The sequence below is a fragment of the Barbatula barbatula genome (assembly GCF_947034865.1).
Source record: "Barbatula barbatula genome assembly, chromosome: 13".
Taxonomy (NCBI): Eukaryota; Metazoa; Chordata; class Actinopteri; order Cypriniformes; family Nemacheilidae; genus Barbatula; species Barbatula barbatula.
In genome coordinates this window covers 16,732,557-16,741,502 of record NC_136776.1, presented here as the reverse complement: position 1 = coordinate 16,741,502, position 8,946 = coordinate 16,732,557, and the positions used below count along the sequence as shown (strand labels likewise).

The 8,946-nt window shown below is 43.7% G+C and overlaps 1 protein-coding gene across 1 annotated transcript in view; it reads left to right on the top strand.

The window, feature by feature from the left end:
* Positions 1-8,946, top strand: part of LOC306902981 (complement factor H-related protein 1-like) — a gene marked incomplete at its 5' end in the record, with an annotated part of 51,595 nt that overhangs the window by 19,119 nt on the left and 23,530 nt on the right. The gene's annotated exons all lie outside the window — the stretch shown is intronic.

Here is an 8,946-nt window from a genome sequence, read left to right as displayed (position 1 = left end):
AGAAACAGCTTGTTCCACACGTGATTCGTGAATGTGTACACCGTTTTACAAACGTTTGTCATTTTCTGAATGTTTGGGCATTTTAATGTGAATTAACACGTTGTCTGTAAATGCTCGTTCTAAGACTGAACTTTATGCTGCATGATACAAAAAATTATAATAAAGTAATATATCCAAAATCACTGCATATAGCAAGCAATATGACACTTTCAGAACTTGTCATTCTTGTCAGGAGGACGGAGAAAGAGTGTGCAGGGAAAAAAGGAGAAAGGGCCTTTATGACTGTTTAAATGTTAAGATGCTTTATTGCATTCCTCCTTTACATGCGGAAAATAAAGTAACTTTATTGGTAGTTCATTGGTAATGAAGGTGATGTATTCCCGTATGTAAAAAATATTCATTATTATCAAGTAGTTTTAAGGTTTTGTGGTCTAGTATTGTATGGCACAGCATTGTTACAGGACGTTCAAGGAATATGTCCATTCATTTGACTATTTGTGGCTTGTGTTTTGAATATTTTCCTCTGCATTTCAGACATTTTACCTATACACATTTATTATTTTTTATTATAAAGGTATATTCTGTTCTGAACAAATTCTGTAAATTCATGTTTTTTGGTGCATCAATGTTTTTTTGTGCTTAGTTTCAGCGTTATATTTTCTGTTTGATATATTGTAAAGGTTAATAAGCGGAAATAAATAACACGAGTTTATTTGATTTAGAATCTGGTTGTTTCTTGTTGTCTCTATTTCACCCTGAAACTGAAGAGAAACAAACACAAAAGAAAGTATTTAGCAAAGATACAGGCATGGGCGTAGCTAGCCCCTTTTTAGGAGTTCTTCAGCACCCCTAAAACTTGCAGTAAGAAATGTTGTTATTAATTGCTTGAAATAATTGAACCCCAAAGGGTCATTGACAGGTTTGCCAGCCTCAAAGTGCGGCGACACAGATGAACTCTCCCAAAGAAGAGCCAAATGGGGATTCAGGGGAAGTACTTTAAAGATTTCCCTCTATTTCTTTTTTTTATATCTTTACTTTCTAAGTATTTTCAAGACCTCTGAAAATTATCTGGATATTTTGGACTTTTTGGTTTTACCTTCTTTTTTTTAATTTTTTTTATTTATTGATGACTTTTATTGGTTTATGAAAGTTCAGACTGGCGTGCGACCAGATACGTTAGAGATGGTCATTTGTAAATAATTTAAAGAAGGTGAATTACATTTTGTTGTCCAAGTACCTGTTACTTGGTTCAATGACAATAAAGATCTAATCTAACCAATCTGATGACTGTTGATACAGAAGGAGGCATATGGAGTTAAGGGTCAGGAAAAGCTGTGTGAAGAAGGTTTTGTGTTTGTTACAGGGGGCTGTCTGTGTGAACTCTCACGATTAAGCTGGTGTCCTGAAAAGGTCTCAAACCTTGTTTGTATGTGTTAGCGACCACTCGTTCAGTATTTTAGGTTTAGTTAGTTAAAACGGCTCCGTTCTAACGTTCTTACTTTAAAGGGATTGCCATGCAAGGAGTTCTGTTCTGCAAAAAAAGGTCTAAAAAAAGGTGTAAAAAAATACATCTGGATTTTGGAGTTAGTTGAGTCAATGTTAAAATGATTAAGTTATTTTTCAATAGACACATTTTTTGTTTTTGTGTGAAAAGAGGGTGGGTGGTGGCAGTGGGGCTCATTGGGTGCTCAGCACCCCTAAAGCTCTGACCCTAAAATTGCCCCTGGATACAGGTATCCTACAAAGGTTTTTCAAGGTTAAGGTTGCATGACTTTTGAATTATTCACTTCTGTGTATACAGTTCAACTTCCATGTCAATGTAGACGGGATTTAGCTCTTCTTCAGCTTCTGTTCTCTGGCATTTTTAGCAGGTTTTACTTTTCAATAAAGACTTATTTAAAAAAACACAGTGTATTTGGATTTGTTTAGATTGTGCAATGTTTGTCAGCACACAACCCTGAGCAGAAAATCATTAAACTTTTTACCAGTCAACTGTCAATCAGTGCTAGGAGACTACATTACTTCATTCCATTAAAACAGGTAAACTGCTATAATGATTTTCTACATTTACACAATATATTACAGGCATCATGTTTTATACTATATTTACTGACTACTGTATTTACACATTTGGATAAAGGTTAATATTTAAATTTATATTGAAATAAACTAATATTAAACATTCTTTAATATTTGTATAGCTTATATTTGATAATAAATTGTACTTTCGGTCATGTTAGCGCCAACATTGTTTTATTCTCTGTTTATCCACCTATAGACTTTCTTGCCACAAACACCAACGGCTCACATGTTAAAACACATTTAATGTCTAATTTATGCAGGAATTGTTGGCACAGTTTATTTGTACTATTTTATTTTACTATCATTATTTAAAAAACATCATTCCTCGTGTTTTATACTTTCTTCAAACATGTAAATCTTCTGTGTAAAAAGTATTAATCCAAGGACTGCTTATGATGTTCTGCTTACAGCTTAACATGAAATCCTGAGAGATATTTCTCTTTATTCTTCTTTTGACATGGAAGGAAATCACAACAAACACTGAAGGTAGGGCTGTTTGTGTTCTGTGCCAAAATCATACCAAACTGTGGCCTCGGAGTAAACTGAGTATTGAAAATGCCTGTTTTTTTTCAAAGGAGACCTTTTATATTCTTGTACATTCTTATATCATTTCTTGTAGAAGTCACCTGTCAGGAGCAAGATCTCAATAAAGTTCACATTTTAATGGGACATCCAGGAGTCAATCCACCTTATAAATCTGGACATGTCTTGGTTTTCAAATGTACTCATGATAACATGAAGATGAACGGCTGTTCTGTTCTTATCATATTACAGTAGAATTTAAATAAGCATTTCAGTATTCTAATGTGTTTTCCGGGAATATGCATTTTGTACGTGTTTATATTCAGGTTACGTTCACTTTAAGATCGCGCTGTTTGGATTGTGCTATCGCGTTATCCGTAGGTCAGAAGTGAACACTCACGCACTTCATGCGCATTTCTGCGTTTTCCTCCTGTGTTTTAAAATCACGGTGCTTCTTATCTGTTTTCTCATGTCTGACGTAGCATCGTCGGTATGTATACTTTGTTTGTGAAATTATTTGGAAGAATTATTTGATATTTCTGCCTATTATTTTAAGTTCGTAAAGTGTAATCTGAGGATGGTTTGGATGCACGTCGGCGATGTATATGCTAGCTCTCACGTGTTCTTTGTTAGCGAGCTGCACGGTAAAAGTGTTATAATGTCTTGAATGTATTTACATGTATTTCTTGTTAGTTTAATAACGAACTTTGACTAGTAATTGTACAATTTGCTATTTTTCACGTAATTCGTCATTGCTCCTTTGTGTGTTACAGTTTCACTATTTTCCTTGTAACTCCAATAAACCTGTGGAACTAAGAATTAATCTTCAGAGTCTTGGTGTTGGGAAAAAGTTTAGCTGGCTGTCAGGATATTAAGCAAACATATCGAGGACGGCACAGTGAAACGACGACTATCAAGCAAGCGAGATATAGCAAAGTTGGAAGCTACCCAAACATGTCTGCACACGCATCCAGTGGACGATCGATGGACCATACTCTTCAGTCAAGTGCTACTGGAGCAGCGCGCGCCACAGAGCTACAGGCTAAAGAAGAGAGTTCACATGGAAATATAGCAGCACAGGAGAACCCATGCAGTGCATCAATAAGGACACGCTCGCAAGTATGTTGTTCCATGAGATCCAGTTCATCATCAGTGGGGTCTGCAGCTGTCAGAGCAAGAGCGAGGGCCGAAGCAGCAAAGGCACGGCTATGCTATGCTGAGGAGGAAGCAAATCTGAGGCTACAACAAGCTAAGTTGGATGTGTCTATAGAAATGCTAAAACATCAAAAAGAGACAGCAGCAGCCATTGCTGAAGCAGAGGCGTTTGAAGCTGCTGCTGAATTAAAGAGTGAGAAACATAGTTGTGACCTGAGCAAAGACACTGTTCCTATAGAAGCCTCGCAACGTACAAAGCAGTATGTGCTTGATCAACTAAAAGAAAGGGATTCAGAACTTAAGTCATGTGAACACGGTGACACACCTGCAAAGGCAGAGCCGGTCACCAACCACAACGTGTCACCTCCACCACTAAAGCCTGAAGCCAGTCCCTTCTATCCGCACCAGAACAATAGTGCTCCACATCATCTCATCTCACAGCAGCCTTACATCAGCACATACGAGGAAAGCCAAAAGCCATTCAGAAGGACATCTGGAGAAGTTCGTCTACCTCACTTCAAGTCCAATGGTGAGCATGCTTGGCCTACACACCACTTTAGACCACAAAAGCACGACACTCAGCCTCCTCTCGCACACCATGCCATACGGCCAGACTCCTATGAATGCAGCTCATACATAAATGATGGCGGCTCACACATAAATGACTTTGTCAGGTATCTAGCCCGCCGTGAGCTTGTGGCTACAGGCTTGCTTCAATTCAACGACAAACCTCAAAACTACAGAGCATGGAAGCGTTCTTTTTTGGCTGCCATCAGAGGCCTTAACCTGGGACCTAGTGAGGAGATGGATCTTTTGCTAAAGTGGCTCGGAAAGGAGTCAGCTGAGCATATAGAGCAGATAAGAGCAATACACATCAATCGGCCAGAAGCAGGACTCGCCATGGCATGGGAAAGACTAGAGCTAACATATGGCTCAGCTGAAGCAGTAGAAAATTCTCTGTTCAAACGCATTGACAGCTTTACAAAAATAATAAACCGAGATGGAGCTAAGCTGACAAAGCTGGGTGATCTACTAATGGAACTGCAGGCCGCTAAGGCTGAAGGAGACTTACCAGGCCTGGCTTTCCTTGACACTGCGAGAGGCGTCAACCCGATCGTACAAAAACTCCCGTTTCGTCTCCAGGAGAAGTGGGTGATAGCTGGTGCAGCCTACAAGCATCAAAACCAAGTGAGCTATCCCCCCTTTTGCTTCTTTGTTGATTTTGTCATCCAGCAGGCTCGCATTGCCAATGATCCAAGCTTCAGCCTCATCACCAACACAGATACAGCCCCCAAGACAGAGAAGACCGTGTGGAAGCCGAATAGACAGCGGGAAATCTCCGTCCACAAGACCGATGTATCACCCAGAACCACATTTGACATGGATGAGCCTCTAACAAAATCTGACGACAGCGAAAGACTGTGTTTGTTGCATAAAAAGCCACACCCTCTCCATAAGTGCCGGGCTTTCAGAGAGAAGCCCATTGACGAGCGCAAAACATTCCTCAAAGAAAACAATGTGTGCTTTAAATGTCTGTCTTCCTCGTCTCACATAGCAAAGAATTGCAAATTCAATGTCCAGTGTTTTGAATGTAAGAGCAACAGGCACAACTCCGCGCTCCACCCTGGACCCGCACCCTGGCAGCAGGAGGATGGCCCTGCTGAGCACGGCGGGGAGGGAGATGAAGCTTCAGCGCGGTCTCAGGTAACCAACAAATGCACGAAAGTCTGCGGAGGTGAACTCACAGACCGCTCCTGCTCGAAAATATGCCTTGTTAAAGTGTTCCCAGCTGGCCATAGAGGAAAAGCTGTGACGTTGTACGCTGTCATGGACGAGCAAAGCAATAGGTCACTGGCTCGCTCACAGTTCTTCGAAATGTTCCATGACCAAAGTGCTAGTGCTCCTTACACACTGAGAACATGTGCTGGAGTGAAGCAATCAGCAGGCAGAAGGGCCAGTGGCTATGAAGTGGAGTCTCTAGATGGAGCTGTTCGCATCCCGTTGCCAAGCCTCATAGAATGTAACGACATACCGAATAACAGAGAGGAGATTCCAACCCCCGAAGTAGCTCTTCATCATGCTCATCTAAGGTCAGTTGCTCACCTCATCCCAGACATTGATCCGCAAGCCCCTATCATGCTTCTCTTAGGACGGGACATTATCAGAGTGCATAAAGTCCGCAAACAGGTGAATGGCCCTCACAACCTGCCTTACGCACAGAAGTTAGACCTGGGGTGGGTCATTGTAGGAAATGTGTGCCTAGGTAATGTTCACAGGCCATTGACAATTAGCACGTTCCACACGAACACCACAGAGCTGCAACGCCCCACTCTCTTTGACGCATGCCCCAATGTGTTCCATGTGAAAGAGAGGTTCAGTGACACCCAAGCCACAAGTGAGCCTCCAGCATATCCTGAGGACCAGCCTATCTGCGAAACCGACCACCTTGGATGCACAGTGTTCAGGCTGACCAAGGATGACAACCAGGTGGCTCCCTCCATTCAAGATACAAAGTTCATGGAGATAATGGCTCAGGGACTGCGTAAAGACTCAAATAACAGTTGGGTGGCACCATTACCATTCAAGAGCCCACGGCCACGGCTCCCAGACAACAGGCTACAGGCGCTGAGGCGTCTCATGTCTCTCAAACGTAACTTTGAAAAAAAACCTGAGATGAGAGACCACTTTCTCTCCTTCATGGGCAACATGTTTCGGAACGGTCATGCAGAGTTAGCCCCCCCTCTCAACCCGGATGAAGAAAGGTGGTACTTACCAACATTCGGGGTGTATCATCCAAAAAAACCCAAGAAAATCCGGGTGGTATTCGATTCCAGTGCCCAATATAACGGTGTATCACTCAACAACGTCCTGTTAACAGGACCTGACCTTAATAACACACTACTGGGAGTGCTGATTCGGTTCAGAAGAGAGGCCATCGCAGTCACAGCCGACATAGAACAGATGTTCTATTGCTTTCGGGTAAAAGAAACAGACCGTGACTACTTGCGTTTTCTCTGGTTCGAGAATAATGACCTCTCAAAGGCCATCGTGGATTACCGCATGAATGTCCACGTCTTCGGCAACAGCCCATCACCTGCAGTGGCTATTCATGGTCTACACAAGTCTGTCCAAGGCAACCAATTCCACGTCGACCCAGATGTGCAGCACTTTGTGTTGCATGACTTCTATGTCGACGATGGGCTGAAGTCCCTGCCCACAGCTCAAGATGCTATTAGCCTGTTAAAAAGGACACAGGATGTCCTCTCCAAGTCAAACCTGAGACTTCACAAGATTGCAGCGAACAACAAAGAGGTCATGGACTCCTTTCCATCCAGTGACCACGCGAGTGACCTCAAAGACCTTGACCTCGACGCAGACGTGCTGCCGATGCAGCGCAGCCTCGGGCTTGACTGGAATCTCAAGACAGACTGTTTTCTTTTTAATGTCTCCAGTGAGACCAAGCCTTACACACGGCGGGGTGTCTTGTCCACTATCAATAGCCTCTATGACCCACTTGGATTCGTTGCGCCCGTCACAGTCCAAGGCAAGGCTATCCTGCGAGAGCTCACGACGGAGAACGGTGACTGGGATGCGCCCTTACCTCCTTCCATGGAAGAAGCCTGGACGTCATGGAAAGCCTCTCTGTCCGAGCTCGCTGAGCTTTCCATCCCAAGGCGCTACACAGAAGCCTCACCATCTGCAGCGGTAAGAAGAGAACTGTGTGTGTTCTGTGATGCGTCAGTCAAAGCTATCGGTGCTGTGTGCTACCTGAAAGTGACAGACAGTAATGGCAACAACCAGATTGGATTTGTAATGGGAAAAGCCAAGCTGGCCCCCCGCCCTGAACACACAGTACCAAGACTTGAACTCTGCGCGGCTGTGCTTGCTGTTGAGTTAGCAGACCTGGTCTCAGCAGAACTAGACCTACAGCTTGATGCCGTAACGTACTACTCGGACAGTAAAGTAGTCCTGGGCTATATTTGCAATGAGACCAGGCGCTTTTATGTCTATGTCAGCAACCGAGTGTTACGCATCAGAAAATCCTGTCGTCCAGACCAGTGGCGTTACGTGCCTACAGACATGAACCCTGCAGATCACGCAACACGTTCAGTCCCTGCTAGCCAATTGAAACACTCCAACTGGTTTAGTGGGCCCAAATTTCTCTCCAAGCCGGAGCCCAGTATCTCTGAAAGCACTTATGGCCTTGTTGACCCGAGCTCAGACCCAGATATCCGCCCTTTGGTGTCTGCCTTAAGCACTGCAGCCTCAAACCAGCAACTGGATTCACAACGCTTTGCAAAGTTCTCTACCTGGAAGTCCTTAACTCGTGCATTCACTCGCCTCATTCACATAGCCTGTCATTTCAAGACAGCTCACAGAGTGAACAGTGCATGCGAGGGCTGGCATTACTGTAAAGCTGAATTCACAGTTGAGGAATCAGAGAAAGCGTCAGCTGTAATCATCCAAGCAGTTCAAAAGGAAGTCTACAGTCAAGAGATAAAGTGCATTCAAAAACATGAAAGGATGCCAAAAACGAGCCCTCTCAGAAATCTGGACCCGTTCATTGACACACTCGGCCTTCTCAGAGTGGGAGGCCGACTTCATTATTCAAGTGTGGATCAGAACGAAAAGACTCCCCTGATTATTCCTGGCCAGCATCACATCGCCACTTTGCTTATCAAACACCACCACAAGCAGGTCCAGCATCAAGGCCGTCACTTTACTGAAGGGGCGGTCCGTTCAGCTGGCCTTTGGATAGTTGGAGGGAAGAAAAGAGTGAGCAGCATCATTTACCAATGCATAACATGCAGAAGGCTCAGAGCTCCACTCAGTATCCAGAGAATGGCTAACCTGCCAGCCGATCGTCTTTCAACAGATCCTCCATTCTCTAATGTAGGTCTTGATGTGTTCGGCCCATGGAACGTCTCCTCACGCAGAACCAGAGGTGGCTGCGCTCAAAGTAAAAGGTGGGCAGTTATATTTACGTGCATGAGCATAAGAGCTGTGCACATTGAAGTCATAGAATCCCTCGACACCTCTAGCTTCATCAACGCGCTACGGCGCTTCCTTTCAATGCGTGGGCCGGTCAAAAACATTCGTTCCGACCGCGGCACGAACTTCATTGGTGCCTGTAAGGAACTGAAGATAGCCTCAAACATTGACAGCACTGCCGTAAAGACTTACCTC